Below are 16,895 nucleotides of genomic sequence, written 5' to 3'. Positions count from 1 at the left end.
CCAGAGGGACAACAAAGTTCTAAATCTGTGTATCTACCTTAAAAAAAAAAAATAATCTAAAACTATCAATAGAGACTAGAAAACACCAGCAGGTTAGGAAAGGGCCAAAATCCAGAACAAGTCTAAGATTACCATCACGTTAAGTATTACATAAAACTAAGTTCATAGGTTCTGGATGGAGGAAAATTGAAGCAATCTCCCCAAAACACCATGGCAATGGTTCCAAAAAACTGATTTGAGACCAAATTCCTTGACTACAAATGGGACCTAGGAAATCTGCCTTTTATGAGTTGAGTATTTTATACAAGAATTTTTTTACAAATTCTGGGTGTGTGGCATGCCTTAAGCATTAGAGAGTATTCTCGGTTTGGATGTTTGGCATGAGTGCGAGTGTACGTGCCTGTGTATATGCACGTATGTTGGTATGCATTCTTACACCAAACATTATCAAGAATGCAAAGACTCAGGAAACAAACCATCTCAACATACACCTTAAAGGTAAGTTCAGGGTGGCTTTTTACTGAACACCTGAAAGCAATAATTACAATTACAGCCTGCCCTAAAACAAACAATAAAAATAAACAATATTTTCCTGCTTTTGCTTTGAACAAAGTTAATTTTTAAAATACAGGTAAATTAAAAAATAAAAAATAAAAATACAGGTAAATTGCACACAGATATTCATTAGTTATAACCCAAACAATATAGAAAAGTACACAGAAAAAGTAAAAGCCACCCTTCTCCTACTGCCACTGACATTGACTGCTACTATGTAGCCCTCGATATAAGCAAATGTATAAAACTGGTAAGTCAATGCCATGTGGTAGAGATGTCATGCTACATTCCCTGTGTTAACTTCTGATACATCTGGCTTGCAACCAGCTTAAGCCATCCTTAGAAGAGGGCTCTTTATCTCAACAAAGTACCTTTCTTTTCAGAGTGAAGTGACAGCAGACAGATCCAAGATATGAGACTGGATAGAATAGGAAAAAAGTACACATACAAAATAGAAGCTTGAGGGCAGTCCGGGTGGCTCAGCGGTTTAGCGTTGCCTTCAGCCCAGGGCATGATCCTGGAGACCCGGGATTGAGTCCCACATCGGGCTCCTGCAGGGAGCCTGCTTCTCCCTCTGCCTGTGTCTCTGCCTCTCTCTCTCTCTCTCTCTCTCTCTCTGTCTCTCATGAATAAATAAATAAAACCTTTTTTAAAAAAACACAATAAAATAGAAGCTTGAGACAAAGACAAACTCTAAGGTAATTAGAAAAAGGAACGAGAAACAAGACTCAGATAGGTCTGGAAGAGCAAGAAATGGAGTACAGGTGACGACATGAACATGAAGCCAGGAAACTTATGTGGGGCTATTTTAAATATAGGTAATACCTATTAAGGTCATTTTTATATGCTACTAGAGAGCATTATGCTTTATTTTAATTTATCTAAAGCCTAAGATAGGAGCACCTGGCTGGCTCAGTCAGTTAAGAGTCTGCCTTCGGCTCAGCTTATCATTTCAGGGTCCTGGGATCAAGCCCCAAGTCCGGCTCTGTTCTGCGGGGAGTCTGCTTCTCTTTCTGCCCTTTTCCTCCACTTGTTCTCTCTCTCAAATAAATAAAATCTTTAATTTAAAAAAATTTTAAATAAAGGCTAAGATATAGCCAACATAGAGAGCAAGTGAATGTGTATTTGCTTTGTATAACATAGTAGTCCATAGGTTTCCAGAAGTAGATTTTATGCTACTTAGAATTACACTATTTAGAATTTCAAAGTCTTTGCTGTATTAATGTATAACTAAAGGATAAAAAAAAGAAATTGCTCACATATACATGCACATATTAAAGTACTAGCTTCCATGTGAAAAAGTATCATCCATTGGCATGGAAGCCCTATAACTGCATTGGTGGTGTCAGCAATAATTAGTAGTGAAGCTAATTAACCAGCATTGGAAAAGTAATCTCAGAGAGATGAGGGCATGTATGTAAATATAAGAGTCCTTCTAAAGAATGTATGTGACACAAAGAACTCACTATAAGAATGGGAATATTATACCAAGGGTTAATTCCTTCAAGACACCTTTTGGTTCCACACACACACAACATATGCAAGGTCTCAGTTAGGCACTGCTAAAATCCTTTTGCCCTCCCTCTTCTACCACCACTGTAGACCAAAAAGTCTTCCTCTGCTTTTGGAGACCAGTGTCCACAAACCTGTATGATCTAAAGCACCCCAGTATTCCCTTTTGGTTAATTTGGCAAATAGCCCATTGTGGGATCAACAGGAAGAATTAAAAAATGGACACTGCCACATTTGGGATAGTTTATCTTACCTAGGTATTAGGAAAGGGCTTTAAATTTATGGTATCCTCTCAGTACCATTGCTTTAAAAAGTAAAATTATAACAGTAACTAATGTGTATATCCCATCCACTAGATCACTATTTATCAAGAACCTTCTAAGTGTCAGGCACTGTTCTAGGTTGCTAAGGCTTTAGCAGTGAACACAACAGACAAAAATCCTTGCCCTCATGAGCCCTCTAGTCCTATGGGGGAAAAGACATTTAATAAGTAAATCAGTACAACAGATAGTATGCTAGGTTGTGAAAGAGCTAAGGAGAAGAAAACAGAAGGGAAGGAGAATAGGATTGTGTGGAGGGAGGAAGAGGGTGGTGTCCTGCATGGTCTCTGACTTACATTTACTATTTGTTACTTATTATAAAATTTAAGCATGTGAATCCATTATTTTTCTAGTGGGATACGCTTTTCATCTAAGCATATATCTAAGCTCATTTAAACCATATGTCAAGGGATCCCTGGGTGGCGCAGCGGTTTGGCGCCTGCCTTTGGCCCAGGGTGCGATCCTGGAGACCCGGGATCGAATCCCACGTCAGGCTCCCTGCATGGAGCCTGCTTCTCCCTCTGCCTATGTTTCTGCCTCTCTCTCTCTGTGTGTGTGTGACTATCATGAATAAATAAATACAATCTTAAAAAAAATAATTTAAACCATATGTCAAGTACTTCCTGTTTACACAGTAGTAGCTAACGTGGACACAGGCAGGGCAGCAGACATCTTAAATGCAATAGTTAGGTGCCAGGTACACAGTGCTGTGGAAAGAAATCCAAGAGGGAACGTAATGTTTTTGCAGGATTGTTTTGAAGTAAAACTAATTTTGCACTACTTTCTCAGCTTAGCAGGAACTTCCAAGCGTTTAAATAGACCAGGCTGGGCAATTCAGACATCTCCACACACCCTCACTGTGGCTCATTCCATCCCCGCCCCCGATTATGGATGTGCTTGACTGAGTCCCTGTTCCCTAGAAATGTTCACTGTGACAGGGACATCACTCAGAGAGAGAAAGAAGACAGAGAGCAAGAAGACAGAAGATCGGGTCTACTCACTTTTCTTCAGAGTCTAGGGTTCTAAACCTCCAATACTGAGTGAGTTCATCCGAGAGCCTTGTAACATCATACATTACTGTGCCTACTGTGGAGCCTCTCTGTGACTTCTCAGGCAACTCGAATGAGAGAATTAGCCAATAAATTAAATAACCCCACCCCATCTCCAACCAACTCCTTTTTTTTTTTTTTTTTTCCAACCAACTCCTTTACTCAAGCAAGGGACATTTCTTTTATTATTTTTAGATTTAAATTTGTCACAGAAGCACAGCCTCTCCTGTGTTCTCCACTTTCCTGAATGGGCGGGCAGTCAGTGAAGAGCCCAGAAGCTTCAAGCACCTGCGGTTCTTATAGGTAAGAGAACACCTGGTGAGGCAGCCAATGAAGAGGTACAACACTCTTTTCCTGTCTAACTTTCACTGAAATTTCATCACCTCCATCTGTAATAAAATAACTGTAGGCTAACTCCTCTCTATACCCCTTGTCATATACCAGGCACTGTTCTAAGCACTTCACATAAATTAATACATACTGTCCTCCTAAGTACATTTTGAGGTTAGGGACTAGTACTATCCCCATTTTACAGATGAGAAAACTAAGGCACAAGGAATAAAGTGATTTGCCCAAAACAAACAAGTTAGCAATAGTGGAGGGAGGAATTGAACCCAGGGACTCTGGCTTGTAGAGATCACACTTTTCCACCTCCGGATAGATAGATAGTATTCCTCCCTCCCTCTCTTCTTTCCTTCATCTTAATCACCTGCCTCTCTCATTACCCACACATCCTTCACCTTGCTGCTCTGACCCTGCCAGTGACAGGCATTTCTTTATTTACCAAAAACGCTGTGGAACTTTGGAAATGACGTCTTTGAAGTCAGGGGGAGAAACCTTTAATACTTGGTGAGCGAAGCCATAGCTTATAAAAGCCCCAGAATCCAATTTAACTCTAAGGACAATTCTCTTTGCATTTTCTCCCTAAACTTTTCCTCTGTCATAGGCAGCATTCTTCATTAATACATTGAAACCTGTTAGATTCCATAGATCCCTTTCTGGCCAACATTGCAAATGGTGGTGTCTCATAAGCCAAGAAATTACCTGTCTTTACCCTATATATCCCGTGGTCAAACTAACAGACTTTTTCTTTTTAAAAGAGGAAGTTCAGAATATTGAATGCAGGTGGAAAGGAGATGCCTATTACAAAGTCATAAATAATGTGTAAAATCCAAGCTCTGTGTTTATGGTTTGCTAGAGAAAAGCCAGCTATATGAAGTCATAATGTAAAAAGTAGATTTCCTCCCCTTTAGAATGTGCAGTCAGGTTAACCAGAACTCAGGAAGCGTGTGGTTTTGCCAAGTATTATGTGAGTTTTACTCTTTAATAATTACTGGAGTTTTAATAATTTCCTCCAAATTACCACAGAAATCCCCTACCATTCTGGATTTACTGAGTACTCTGTTTTTCGATCTTGAGAGGGGTTTCCTGAGCACGTTCGGTAAAACTCCAAGATGCACTCAAGTACTGGTGTGTGTGGGGGAACTGTAGTCAAAGACCTGGACCCAGATGTGGTCTCTCGTAACTAAGAAAGAGCTAATCATCTTTTGTATATAACACATATAGGTATGTTTGGGGGAGGGAGCATAGACACCTGCAATGAGGGAGAATAAAGCAGGGTTAGGAGGAATGGTGGGGGGCTGTTGCTTATGGTGGTCCAGGAAGTCCTTTCTCTCTTGGGCAGAGACCTGATGGAGTAAGGAACAAATGGTCTGAAGACCCAGAGAGAAAGCATTCCAGAAGGAAGGAAGGGTTACAGAAGGGTCTTTTTCAGGGGTATCTGAAGAAGAGCAGGAAAGGAGCAACACGGCTGATGAATAATGTGAGCAAAGCTGGCAAGGGTGAGGTGAGGGCCGGATTGGCCAGGACTCTGGGTTCTATTGGACCTAATGGAGGATTCTAGGCAGAGAAGCAACGTGATCTGATTTTGCTTCCCTTAAGATCTCTCTGGTGTGGAGAAGAGATCACAGGTGAGCAAAGGAGGAAGTAGAGAGACAGGCTGGAGACTGTTCTGGTCCTCTGGGGATGGGATGATGGTGGTTTCTGCTAGAGTGGTAATCCTGGAGGGGTTAAGAAGAGAAGCTGACCTTGAGTTGTATCCTAAAGGCAGAGTTGATGGAATTGGCCAATGGATGGTTCGGACGAATGGCAGTGTCCAGGATGACACTGAGCAATCAAGCAAAGAGTGGTGCCATACTACCACGTCAGTAACATGGGGCAAAATCTTATTTATGGCATGGCATTCAGTCATAAGCAGTAAAAACACAAATATATAGTGTGTTAGTACTGTTACTCATCAGGCAGCATGTTGGAATATTGTTTTTAAAAACCTAAGTTTTAGCCAACCAATGCCCTCAGTCCTTAACTTCACTGCTAAATATATTGAGCATGAACTCTGCAGTCCTGTGTCTAGTTTCCTCTGACACTTTTATGGTTCTTTAATCCAAAACAATGTATGCACTATGGAAAACTGACCTCAGGGCCAACAAACAAACAAACAAAATACACAAAATGGTCTCAGTGACCTCCATTAGTAAAAGCAATAAACCACAAATTTAAGAAACACGCTGGGTAGGTGGGTGGGAGAGGGGATATACAAAAGGTCCATACTCTGGAAACCCTGCCAAACTTCAGGGAATCAAGGATTTGCATAAACAAGTGCCTGCCCAGAAAACTCCCAGGAAACTCCCAAGGCTTCATGGAAGGTAGAGTTGGGGGTGCTAATGAGTGGGCGCCCCTCTCATTCTCCACTTCCAAGATCTCTCTCCCCTGTGCCCACTATCTGGCCTTCACCTCCACCTGGCTCCTCCCTTAGTTTTCTGCTCTTTGATAGTCCATAATTTTTCCATTTAGGCTTCATGATCCTGTTCTTAGGTAGTTCCACTTGTGACTATCATCTTTTGCAGGATTTCTGTGTTGACTTCCCTTTTCTCTGTCCACCAACATTGACTAAAAGTTAAAACCTTCTTCCCTCGTCCTTCTAGATCTCCTCATAATTATAACACTTGGCACTTGCTTTCCATCAAAAAAAAAAAAAAAAGATGCAATCTATTCAGATGTCCTGTTTAGCTAATAATATGAGGTATGCCAATTAACTTACATATCATGCATGCAAGATGTGTATTTTTATCTCTCACTTCTATGAATTAAAATGCCTCAAGCCCAACAAAATGTTGTTCAACCTCACTGATAAGCAAATAAATGTAAATTAAGGGAAAATATATAAATATCACCTTTAACCAATAAAACCAGCAGATATACTTAGTGAATAGCGCTGACATATCACTCTTTAGGTAAGACAATATCAATTGATCAAAACTTTTCTTTAAAAATAGTAGTTTAAAATTCTACATGAAAAGCCTTGAAAATGTTCATTCTCTTCACTTAGCAATGGCATTAAGAATTTATCCTAAAGAAATAATAAAAAATGAAGTTTATACACATAGATGTTTATCTCAGAATTCTTCATAATAAATTTAGAAACTAACCAATACTTGACCTTGAGGAAGTGATTAAATAAAAAATTCTATTGTAACTAAAGATTATGTTCATTGTGCAGTCACTAAAAAATACGGAGAATTTTACTCCGTATTACATGAGTAAACGTTTATGAGATTAAGAAAATAGTATGGATAACTATGTACAGCAAGCTTTCAGCTGAAACTAAATAAAAGCTAGATACATATAACAAAATATTGACAGTGGTTTGTTTCTGGTTCAAGTATTGAACATGGGTGATTTAAAATTTTCTTTTTATGTACTTCTGCGTTTTAACATTATACACACATACATTTATGTTATAGATCTTTGACATATACAACTTTGATCATTAGAAAAATTTAAATGATTTGATCAAACAAATCTCTTTGTTCAGGCCCATTCTCCCCTTTACAGCCCATCATTAAGTTCTGACAATTTTTTTCCTTTCCTTTCTCACTGATTTTGCTCAGCACTAACCAAGCACAACCTCCCACCTCCATGCCTTTGCTTCCCTCCCTTATAATCACTTTCCCTGCTAACCATCCTGAGAGCAGGAGCAAGAATGATCTACTCTATGTATGGCTGGGATCATGTTACCCTTATGAAGGGGATTTGATGTGATCCTTGGTCATCCATAACACTCTGAACTTTTGATCATGAACTGCAAATCTTTAACTTCTGACTACAACCCACTGCATAATTTCCCTTTGTTCCTCTCAACCTCAATAGACACACACCCACATGCAAAATCCCCAAGACTACCTTTCTACCTTCTCTAATATATCCTTGTTTGATACCCTAACTCTTCTCTAGAATCATCTAGAAAGCCTTCTTTATCCAGGTGTCTACTTTTTTCCAAACAACTTTACTGCCACATTGCTTCAGCACCCCTTTTATATATGTGTGTGTATACACACACACACACACACACACACACACACGCATTTGGCAATTGTATGTTTGTCATTTGCAATCAAACTTGCAAAATAGAAAATCCTGTTTTAGCACATTGCCTAAATACCAAATGCTTCTAGTGTGTGTAAACTATAATTGTACTTTTGAAAATTAAAACTTATAGACAAAATTTAAGATAATCTCTTATGAAAAATGAGATACCTCGTAGTCAGGTTGTTTGCTTACACAGTTGCCAGCTGCTTGCATGACAAGACAATAGTTCCTTATGAAGTATATCGAAGGCATTTCCTTTTGATCTCTATCCCCTGCCCAGTGCAGAAACACAGAAATTCACTAACTTGGATACTCAATAATCATTCTTCACAAGAATTCCAAACTATTGGTAAAATATTTTTGACATATGACATGGAAAACTTTATTAAAGGATCACTGTGTAACAAAGCCCTCACAGCTCAGTCTCTTCAGATGTTTGGTGAACAAGTATGGAAACAGGAAGAAGTCACATGAACAGCTTTTGTCTCTGAATTGTCAAAATATGCATGTGGCTGCCTCTTCAGTCCTCCCACCATATTTGTTTCAGGCTTCCGATGAAATCCAGCTAAGTCCCTGACACCTCAGTGCTTTGACAGACACCTCATTTTTCCAGCTCTGTTTTATAATCAAGGAAACCAAAAAAAATGGCCAGGAAGCAGCTTAACACAGCATGTTTTTAGACATGCCAACACTAAAATGACCAGTTTCTGAGTTTCAAGTGAAACCGTGGTAAGAACTAGATAAGAATCACTTTGATCTAGTGTTAATAAAAATGATAGTGTCACTCATGACTCCTGATCGTGACTCAAATGAACGAATATTTTAATTGAGAAACACATTACTGTGAAAACCTACAATTGTGAAGAGGAAGTAGACACATCCCTCAAACATACAAACACATGATTTGCAGTCACAGCTTATTAAATTTCTTATGAGTGGTTGTCAACTAATGCATTTATTGGAGGTAAAACTGTAAAATAATAACAATTAATTGAAAAAAACAGAATACCATTAATGGTACTCAGTTTTCTTTCAGAAATGAATAAGGAAAAATGATGATATAAGAAACCTCCATACTAGACTCCTTATGTGCACACACATGTGCCAGAAGACAAATCAGTTAATAATTGACCTTAGGTTGGAGAATTAAATAACTAAAGATAACTAAAGATAACAAAACTAATAATTTATCTAAATTTCATTACTTTTCTTTACTTTCTCCCAAAAGCTGAACATTAAATGGAATGTGGAAATATTTACTAAGACAAAATCAAAAACAGACTACAAATATGTGGATTAAACATATATAACAAAGAATCAATTTCCTTAATATGTAGGCGCCCTTACAAGTCAATAAGAAAATATAATCCAATAAATATGAGCAAAGATATGAACAGGGAGTTTAGGGGAAAAAAAAAAACTCCATGGCCAATAAACATAAAATTACGCTCAACTTAATTCAAACTGAACTTTGTTCGATTAAGTAAATGGAAATCTAAACATCGAACAGGGATTCAGGTCCCTTTTTCATCCCAACAATTAACGCCAGTGCTTCTTTAAGCACTCACTGGAATGGAAGGTTCCTAAGAATTTAAGAGCCACCAAAAGGTATTCCCTGCTCCCCTCACCAAGAGGGAAATATACCATGAGGAACCTTAGGATGGTCAAGACTCATTTGTTAGCTCTTTTACACCAGAGTGGAACTTTTATTAAGGATTGGCAGACGGAAGTGAATGATACAAAAAAAAGAAAACAATAAATCCGTGTCTTAAGAATTGAGATAGTCCAGGAAGCCCAGGTGGCTCAGCGGTTTAGCGCCGCCTTCAGCCCAGGGTGTGATCCTGGAGACCTGGGATCGAGTCCCACGTCGGGCTCCCTGCATGGAGCCTGCTTCTCCCTCTGCCTGTGTCTCTGCCTCTCTCTCTCTCTCTCTGTGTGTGTGTCTCATAAATAAATAAATAAAACTTAAAAAAAAAAAAGAATTGAAATACTCCTTGTGGTCTCTACCATCTGATGATGTTAGTGATTTCACCTCTAAATCATCTATTTCCTTTCTATCCAAAATCCAGTGTCTGAATTTGATATATAATAAATATACTCTCTCTCTCTCTCTCTCTCTCTCTCACACACACACACACACACACACACACACACACACACACACAAACACACTCCTTTATACCTGCCTCAGCATGTGTGGCTTACCTTGATATCCTGGCACTCTGAAAATTATTTAATGTGCTGTGATCTTTGTTGGCCTAAAGGTTTTGGGAAATAGTAGACAGCCAATAAAATTTACTGATTGACAAATTAGAGCCACAAAATGCATTTAACCTGCTAACTCTCAACACTATATTCTCAGTAGATCATAGAAACTTCTGTGGTATATTTAAGTGTTTAAGAAGCCAAAACCTAGAGGGGTGCCTGGGTGGCTCAGTCGGTTAAGTGTTTGGCTCTTGATTTCAGCTCAGGTCATGATCTCAGGATCATGAGATTGAGCCCCACATGGGGCTCTGTGCTGAGCATGGAGCCTACTTGGGATTTTCTCTCTCTTCTTCTGCTACCCCCCTCCCACCAACTCATGCTCACTTGCTCTCCCTCTAAATAAAGTGTTGTAGTTAAAAAAAAAAAAAAAAAAAAAAGCCAAAACCTGGAGAGGTATTTGTGCTGATTCCAGGCCACTCTGTCTAATCTAGAACCCACAGCCAGCCAGTCTCCTGAGCACCCTGTATGCACCATCTTTCACATCCTTATATATTATATGTAAGTATGGTTATACAAAGAACAAGTGACACAAGCTCCGTGTATGAAGAGATGAATGAAACTTAATCGTTTTAACTATATCTTTTACTATTTATACTAAATTCAGTCTTCTAAAATATAATCTAATCTATCCTTGGATAAAATTCATCTTCTTGATGTATATACAGTTTAGAAAGCTGATTATCAATTCATAGGCTCATGACTTATTTTTTTCACTTTTTCTCTACATATAGCCTATTGTTTTCTAATTTTTCTGCACCTACAGTGGCAGATAAAAGGGTAGTCCACATCCTTTCTACTACTTAGTGATGCTCTTGATAAAAAGGTTTAATGGGAAAAGATGGAAAGAGAAAGAAACAGAGGGAGGGGAAAAGGGAGGGAAGGAGAATACTGAGTAATCGAATACTGGTTGTACTGATTCTACTAATTAGATCTTAGGAAAATTCCCTTTAGAACATTTTATTTCTTCTTTCTATAGGTAAAATGTAAATAATTATTTCTCTGTAACAATCTCAGAGATGCTGTGAGGGGAAAAATATACAGTATGAATGAATATGTCTTGCATTTTCAGAAAAAGAATATATATTATTAAAATAATGCTTGCCTATTGTTTCAATATTAAATATCAGTGCTTATATTCAAATGGTAACAACCTAAAGCTATTATCTAGCTATAGTTAATAAAATATTTGTATTAAAATGTTACTTTTTGTGAAGGCTTTAGGATAATCTTAGCTAATATCATTCATAAATAACTAGAGGTTGGTTATATTTTCATTTTCTTTTCTTTTTTTTTTTTTTTTTTAGATTTATTTATTTATTCATGAGAGACAGAGAGAGAGAGAGAGAGGCAGAGATACAGGCAGAGAGAGAAGCAGGCTCCATGCAGGGAGCCCAATGTGGGACTCGATTCCGGGTCTCCAGGATCATGCTCCGGGCTGCAGGCAGACACTCAACTGCTTAGCCACCCAGGCGTCCCTATATTTTCATTTTCAAGGATGCTAACTGAAAGTTTCATAATGAGGACTGATTCATACCCTTTTTTCTTCTTGTAAAATTAAATGGCCATCCTTTGGCTAAAGAATTAGACGAACAGGACTTAATATTAAGCTCCTCTAGCAAATCTACAGAAGGGCATTTCTATCCCCACCTCAAGAGGAGAACTTAAGGTACTATCAAACTTAAATTAGAATTTTTTAATGATACTAATTTTCATAATTTATGGTACTCCCATCCTGAGCTTGTTTCAAATTTGTTCAGGAAAATACATTTCCTGCCTTTGTTCTTATATCATCATTTCAATATGGGTGGATACTCAAATAAGTCAAGTCTGCAATCTTTCAGAGAACGAAAAATCTCGTTTGGAAGTAACATCCAGAGCTGCCACACCTCAGTGGGAAATGTCTCTGAGCACCTGGTAGCAAACGCAGGTGAGGTGCATCCTGGTAGCCTATGCAGGTGAGGTCATGGATGATTGGCAAAGAAGCACAAAACTAATGGAAACACAGCTCCAGGCTCCGAGGCTACTTTACACGGTGCTGGCCCAGCATAGACCATGGGACCTAACAGCAACAACAATAAAGTAAGAATAGCCAACCCTTACCACGCATCAGCCAGGTACCACCTCTGAGCTAAGGACTTCATCCATACGGAGCTCGTCTAATCAGCACAACAACAGTATGAAGTAGTAACCATCTTTATGCGTATTTTACACACATGGAAACTGAGGTTTACAGAGCTTAAATAATTGTCCCAAATCTCACAGCCATTAAAGGCAGAGACAGAACTCACAATCAGGCAGCCAGACTCCAGACCCCTAAGCCACAGCACCACATACACCCTACCAGTGAGAAGTCAGTACTTCATCCATTGCTCTGTGCACTTGCCTCATGAATTCAGTTACCTCGTCACTCTATCCCCAAAGGGGAAGGTCTGATGTGAACTGACTCAGCCTCAGCATTGATCATTCACATTTACAAACTGTCTTGTGAGATGAAGAATGGAGACAACAGTTACGATGCAGTAAACAACCTAACCTCCCACTTTATTATGATTTTTTTTTTAAAGCTCTTATTTAATTATTCGTAAGAGACACACACACACAGAGGCAGAAACACAGGCAGAGGGAGAAGCAGGCTCCCTCCCTCCGGGGAGCCTGATATAGGACTCATGGAGGATCAAGGCAGACACTCAACCAGGGAGCCACCCAGGTGTCCCCTAACTTCCCACTTTAAAAGAGAACAGCTATGGAAACCTTAAAACCATGTAAGGAAAGAATGGAAATCAATAAGAATAAAAATCCAAATGGAAGTAAAGGAAATGAAGAACAGAAAAACAACAAAGAAAAATCAATGAAACAAAAAATTGGTTCTTTAAAAAGATGGACATTGGCAAACCTTTAGATAGAATGACCAAGAAAATAAAGACTCAGTTTAGCAAACTCAGACATAAGAGAAGAGATATTGCTCCAGGCATATCTTGGAGATACTGCACATTCAGTTCATGATTACCACAATAAAGAGAGTATTGCAATAAAGCAAGTCAAATGAGTTTTCTGGTTTCCCGGTGCATATAAAAATTATCTCTATTGTAGTCTATTAAGTGTGCAATAGCATTATATCTAAGAAAACAATGTACATATCTTAATTTTAAAACTTCTTTGCTAAAACATGAGTTTTATCTGAGTTTTCATTGAGTCATAATCTTTTTGCTGGTGGAGGTTTTGCCTCGAAGTCACTGGCTGCTGACTGATCAGGGTGGTGGTGGTTGAAGGTTGGGGATGCTGTGGCAATTTCTTAAAGTAAGACAATGAAGTTAGCCACATCGATGGACTCTTCCTTTCACATGAACACACAGAAGCCACTGCAGTGTTTTTTATTGGCCTAACTTCAATATTGTGTCTCAGGAAATAGGGAGGCCCACAGAGAGGGAGAGAGATGGGGGACAGCCAGTCAGTGAGGCAGTTAGAACACACACAATATTTCTCAACTAAGTTTGCCATCTTATATGGGTGTGGTTCATGGTGCCCCAATTACAACAGTAACATCAAAGATCACTGGTCACAGATCACCATAACCAATATAATGAGAAAGTTTGAAATATTGCAAGAATTACCAAAATGTGACTCAAAGAGACACAAAGTGAGCAAATGCTGTTGGAAAAACGGTTTTGACAGACTCCTACTGCTTAATAAAAAGATAACTCAATTAAAAGCCAGGCAAAGGATCTGAAGTAAACATGCTTCGAAGAAGGTATACATGGCAGCCCAGGTGGCTCAGCGGTTTAGCGCCGCCTTCAGCCCAGGGTGGGATCCTGGAGACCCAGGATGGAGTCCTGCTGTCAGGCTCCCTGTGTGGAGCCTGCTTCTCCCTCTGCCTGTGTCTCTGCCTCTCTCTCTCTCTCTCTGTGTCTCTCATGAATAAATAAATAAAATATTAAAAAAAAAAAAACTAAGAAGGTATACAAATGGCCAAAAATCACAGGAAAAATGTTCACCATAATTAGCCACCAGGGAAATGAAATTAAAACCCCAGTGGGGAAATAAAATAAAAATAAAACCCCCAGTGAGATACCACTTCACAGTCACTAGGATGGCATCAATAAACAAACAAACACAAATAAATAAAGGATAACAAGGGTTGGGATGGATGGGGAAAAAACTGGAACCCTCATATACTGCCGGTTGGAATGGAAAATGGTGCAGCCACTTTAGAAAACTGTCTGGCAGTTCCTCAGATTGAACACAGAGTTATCATATGACCCAGCAATTCTAACTCTACATATACACCCAAGAGAAATGAATACTTGTGACCACGCAAAAATTTGTACATGAATAATCATAGCATTATAATAGCCCAAAAGTAGAGACAACACAAATATCCATCAACTGATGAACAAGTAAAATGTGATACATTCATACAACAGAATAGTATTCAGCACTAAAAAGGAATGAAATTTGATACTTTCTACAATACAGATGAACCCTGAAAACATTAAATTAAGTGAAGTCAGTCACAAAAGCCACATATTGTATTTATATGAAATGTTCATAAAGGCAAATCTATAAAGATAGAAAGTACATTAGTGGTTGTAGAAGGCTGATGTGGGGGGCAGGAGATAGCAGGATGGGGAAAAAAGGGGGAAGTGAGTGGTAATGCATATAGGGGATTTGTTAAGGAGGTAATGAAATGTCCTAAAATTGATTATAATGATGGTTACACACCTCTATGAATACCAGGTAATTGTATACTTTAAATAGGTGAAGAATATGGTATGTGAATTAGACCCCAAATAAAACTGTTAAGAAAGAGAGAGAGAGAGAGAGAAGAAGAAGGAAAAAAAAAAAGGAAAGGAAGGAAAGAGAGATGGAAGGGGGCAAGGAGGAAGAAGGAAGGAAGGCAAGGCAGGCAAGCCAAGCATATCAGAGTGGAAGTATGGCAAGTGCTGCCACTCACCATGCCCACTTCAGAGGGATGTATTTCAAAAGCTTACCCCAGATTTCTCCCATTGCAACCCTCATGCCCAAGAAGCAAAATCTGGGCATGCAGCTGTGGTAACTGGGATGTTCACGTTACATGTTATTCCTAATTTCATTTCAGACTAGAACTTTACAGGTAAAATCTCACCACACAGAATAACATTACAGAGGAGGTTGGGACAATGATATTTTTATGTCCTGGTGGATGGCTTACTGTTCCAGCTCTTTGTTACTCTTACAGTGAATAGCTTTCCAAGAACATGCTTTTTCTGGTCCCCACTCACTCAGCACTCCCTCTGTGACAAAAGTCCCCGATGGTGTCTGTGTGCACGTGGGTGTGTGCTTTATTGGAGATGGGAGTCTGGGGGTCAGAGCATTGCTAAACCAAGCAATGTATAATTAACCTCCTTTCCCAGCCCCAGCAAACAGTGATTTTTCTTCCACTTATGTTTTCCTCCTGGATCATCCTCATCATTCCAGCCAACTATGCTTTCCAATATCCCAGAATGGTTTAGAAGAAAACATGCTTGAGAGTCTGATAGACAAGAGGGTATAAAAAAAACTAACCTTATCACTTTTCACCTCAGGCAAGCCTCAGTTGTCAAATTTATAAAATGAAAATCACATGGTGATTTAAATTGTTAAAAAAAAAAATTGTAGGGGGCACCTTCTCTGTCTGTTAAGCATCCAACTCAGGATATCAGCTCAGGTCTTGATCTCAGAGTGATGAGTTCAAGCCCCATGATGGGCTCCAGGCCCGTGGGGAGCCTACTTAAAAAAATTATTTTTTTTAGAGTTCCACTATGAGCTGGGTACTGAGAATACACACCTGAGTAAGATACAGACTCTGTAGCTGGAAAGTTAAAAAACTAGTAGGAGACACCGAAATATACATAAATCATTATTACAATGCAGCGTGATAAATGCAATGATAGTATCACGAAGGAGGGAGTGATTAATTCTCCTAATGGCGGAAAAGGAGGAAGAAGGCTTTATGGTGTGGCTCTGAGACTTTAATAAGACAATGTGTCCACAGAACCCTTGGCACATAGCAAGTGCTCAGAGAGTGTGAAGTTCTTTCCCCACGAAGGGCCCTAGGAATTTAGAAGAAAAAAATTAAGTTTTGTCAAGAGAGGTAAGAAACTGGAAAGGATTGTTCACTGCTCTGGCCAGGGTATTATCAGGGGCTAAATTCAACTAAAGAAAGCCGGGCCTCACTTTTTTATTTCTTTCTGCCTATAAATATAATAAACTAGAAAGGTATTATTCATAATACATTGATATTATAACAAATAAATGCAGATGTCCTGGGGTCAGTACTGTGTATTTTAACCTATAATTCTAACTTTGCCAAATCAGAACACCCAGGAAAATGTTCAAAACAAAAATTCTTGACTCTTCCTTCAATATTAAGAGACATATTTTCTGACCCCCTATTATGTGGCACCAGGCAACAGAGACATAAAATTGAGTATATAACAAGCTTACAAATGACTGGTCCCTTGATAATTGTAACACAGGGCAGAACAACATGTTGTTTTTATTCCCCCACAATAATTGCTCAAGAGGTTTAAACTTGTTCTTGAAACAAGCAGGAAAATAATGTTGATAATAATGGGCTCTTCTTGATTGGACCTGTGCTTCTATTGTAATTTCGAGAACTAGATGTTTGCAAATGGGCTTCCCCTCGGTGAAAAAAAAAAAAAATAAAAGACACTGATAGTTTCTCAATGGAGACAAGTCAAGTACTCCGTGTTCTCAGAGCAAAATCTTGCTGAGATGATAAAACCTC

General features: G+C 38.9%; 1 protein-coding gene and 1 long non-coding RNA gene across 3 annotated transcripts in view; one reads left to right on the top strand and one right to left on the bottom strand.

Annotated features, from left to right (window-relative positions):
- RBM47 (RNA binding motif protein 47) overlaps positions 1–16,895 on the bottom strand; it is a 151,067-nt gene that overhangs the window by 42,592 nt on the left and 91,580 nt on the right. The window lies entirely within an intron of this gene.
- The window catches only part of LOC144301775 (uncharacterized), a 109,403-nt gene that overhangs the window by 35,402 nt on the left and 57,106 nt on the right, over positions 1–16,895 (top strand). The window contains exon 3 of the long non-coding RNA XR_013368627.1: positions 3,632–3,739. This is a non-coding gene — a long non-coding RNA (uncharacterized LOC144301775). The remainder of the gene's footprint in view (positions 1–3,631; positions 3,740–16,895) is intronic.

This window comes from Canis aureus, chromosome 2 (genome assembly GCF_053574225.1).
Source record: "Canis aureus isolate CA01 chromosome 2, VMU_Caureus_v.1.0, whole genome shotgun sequence".
Classification (NCBI taxonomy): Eukaryota; Metazoa; Chordata; class Mammalia; order Carnivora; family Canidae; genus Canis; species Canis aureus.
The sequence above is the reverse complement of the archived record's forward strand: the minus strand, read 5'-3'. Positions and strand labels throughout refer to the sequence as shown.